The sequence below is a fragment of the Phoenix dactylifera genome, chromosome 10 (genome assembly GCF_051530095.1).
Source record: "Phoenix dactylifera cultivar Ajwa chromosome 10, Ajwa_hap1_PhDact_Kaust_v1.1, whole genome shotgun sequence".
NCBI classification, from domain to species: Eukaryota; Viridiplantae; Streptophyta; class Magnoliopsida; order Arecales; family Arecaceae; genus Phoenix; species Phoenix dactylifera.
The window spans coordinates 14,707,132-14,710,283 of record NC_143199.1 but is presented as its reverse complement, the minus strand read 5'-3'; the positions used below and the strand labels follow the sequence as shown (position 1 = coordinate 14,710,283).

General features: G+C 37.4%; 1 pseudogene; it reads right to left on the bottom strand.

The window, feature by feature from the left end:
• Positions 1-1,754: 1,754 nt before the first annotated feature.
• Positions 1,755-1,852, bottom strand: LOC120106171 (small nucleolar RNA R71; annotated as a pseudogene).
• Between the last annotated feature and the right edge of the window lie 1,300 nt (positions 1,853-3,152).

Here is a 3,152-nt window from a genome sequence, read left to right as displayed (position 1 = left end):
TATATTAAATAATCTCATATATATTTCGTTCCCTGAGGATTCGACCTCGGACTCCCGAGAATTTACTACTTGTGCGATTCTCCTGTACTTGGGAGAACAATTTTATTTTTGCATCAAGTTTTTGGCGCCGTTGCCGGGGAACGGCTTAGTTATTAGTATAGTTTTAGATTTAATTAGTACCCTATCAGTCAGATTGAACATTATAGTAAAACTAAAACTGAAAAAAAAAAAAATTTATTGCTGTTTTTTTTATTCCCTACACAGTCTGCATCAAACTCTGATATCTGAGTAATCCACCGTCTGATTGCACTCAAATTTCGTCGGCTGCTGTAGGACACATGTTTCTTTCATCTGAACGACCATTAAATTAATATAAACTTTGCTGCTGTCTGCTTTGAATTTTCTGGGTTTAATTTTTTTTGTTTTGAATCAGAATTTTATTGTTAACATATCTCATTGACCCTTGTTGCTAATTGAAAATTTAAAAAAAAAGAAAAACCTAAAATTTCAAATTTCAAATTTCAGAATTCAAATTTCAAACTTCAATTCATAAAATTTAAAAAAATAAATAATTTGCTTGATCACCTATTCAATGAAATTTAATGTCATGTCATAAAACATTAAAAAAAAAATCTCTTGATTGTTGCATATAGTATAAGGCATCAGCATAAAATATTCTAAGGGCTGAACCCATTTAAAAAGATAAGGTCGGAATTTCATCACTCGTCCTTAGCCTAAAAATCACCCCATTGCATAAATATCCTAAGCTTAAGTAAAATCAACTAGACATTGGCCCCTAAGGACATTCGAGCTCAATAGGATGAAGACCACCGAAAGTTGCACCAATTTCGCTCTGTGGCTTAGTTGATGTCTAGGCAAGCTTTGTCCCTATAAGGGAGACAGTTCATCTGTTCGAGGCAAGTGGATTTTAAGTGGGACCTTTGCGAACGCATCGTGACCCCTCCACTTACCTGGGAGCTTACTTGGTCAACTCGGTTCATTAGACCGGATTGGAGGCTTAGGTGCCCTCTTCAAACCAGTTAGGAGCTGTCTAGAAATTTAGAAAAAACATTAGAAATTGAGGTGTAATGTTTAGTTGCATGTTTGATTGTGAATAGATTTTTGTTTTAGGATGTAGTTTTAGGGTATCTTTAGTTGGTACTTACATTTATATTTATTTATTTTTTTTAAAAAAAATATAAAAAAAATTAATTAAATTTTGTATGCTAGGTTGGAATAGGGACGACACCGGTCGATTAAGTCGTACAACTTTAGGTCATCCCTTAGGACACATCCTTGAAATTCCTTCGCAGTATCTCACACCTTGTGAGATGGCAAATTTTCCTGATGATGTAGGAAGTCACCATGGTGATGAAGGTAGACCCCCAGTTATGACACTTCGACAATACTTACATCCCACTAGAACTAGTCAACCTTCATGCATGATTATTCCTGAAAATGTAGGACACTTTGAAATCAAACCAGGAGTAATTCAATTGCTGCCCAAGTATCATGGAATGGAATCTGAGAACCCTTATCTTCACCTTAAAGATTTTGAAGAAATTAGCATCACATTTAGAGTGCCAAATGTATCGGAAGATGTCCTTAAATTGACCTTGTTCCTTTTTTCCTTAAAGGATAAAGCCAAAACATGGCTGAACTCCTTGAGACCTAGATCGCTAGGAACATGGCAGGATATGCAAAGAGAATTCTTGAAAAAATTCTTTCCCGCACAAAGGATTAACTTTTTGAAAAGGCACATTAGTAACTTCCAACAAAAAGACCATGAAACATTTTATGAATGCTGGGAGAGATTTAAAGATTTGCTTCTCTCTTGTCCTCATCATGGGTTTGAAACATGGAGAACCATTAGTTTCTTTTACGAGGGATTGTCTCCACAATTAAAACAATTTATAGAGACTATGTGCAATGGTCTATTTTTGGAAAAGCAACCCGATGAGGCATGGGACTATTTAGACTCTCTCGCAGAGACTGCACAATTATGGGATACAGGGGATAGAGTGAATAAACCTTTGCCTAAGCCTACTAGCATTCCACACGGGGGCCTTTACAACCTTAATACTCAGGATGATATTCAGGCTAAAATGGCAGCCCTTACTAGGAAGGTAGAGGAAATTGAACTTAGAAGGATTGAACCCGTCAAGACCGTAGAACATAACAACGAGTGTTGTAGGATTTGCGAGATGCCTGGCCATCTCATCACTGAATGCCCCACAATACCCGCATTCAAGGAAGTCTTGCACGATCAGGCCAATGTTATGAATACCTATCAAAAATCTTTCAATAATCCTTTTTCGGGTACTTACAACCCTGGATGGAAGAACCATCCAAATTTTAGGTGGAGGAATGACCAACCTCAACAAGTATATAACCCAACTCCTCCACCTCCGCACCCTCATTATGCACATGCACCCCCTCAAAAATCCAGTCTCGAAGAAACTTTGCAATCTTTCATGCAAGGTCAAGCTAAAATCAATGATGAATTAAGAAATCAACTGACAACGCTGACTACTGCTTTAAGTGCTCAAGAGAAGGGTAAGCTACCAGCTCAACCACAACCTAACCCTCATGTCTACGGCGGTAGCAATGCATCATCTTCAACTTCGCATAAAGAGCAAGCAAAGAGTATAATAACTTTGCGAAGTGGAAAGATTATTGACCGACCAGTCCCAGAACAAACACAAGTCATACCTGATTCTGACCCTCTCAAGACAAAAGAAAAGGATAATGAAGAAACCGAAGCACCAACATCTACTGAAAAAATTGAATGTCCTTTTCCTGCACCATTTCCACAAAGATTAAAGCACTTACAAAAGCTTGAACCAAACTCTGAAATTCTTGAGCTTTTTAAGCAAGTAAAAATCAATGTACCTCTTCTTGATGCAATCAAACAAGTGCCCTCCTATGCAAAATTTTTAAAAGATTTGTGCACTGTCAAGCGTCGTTTAAATGTCAAGAAGAAGGCATTTCTGGCTGAAAATGTGAGTGCAATTTTACAGCATAACATTCTTCCTAAATATAAGGATCCAGGTTGCCCAACTATCTCATGCATCATTGGCAATTTTAGGATTGAGCGAGCATTGCTAGATTTAGGAGCGAGTGTGAACTTGTTGCCATATACGGTATATGAG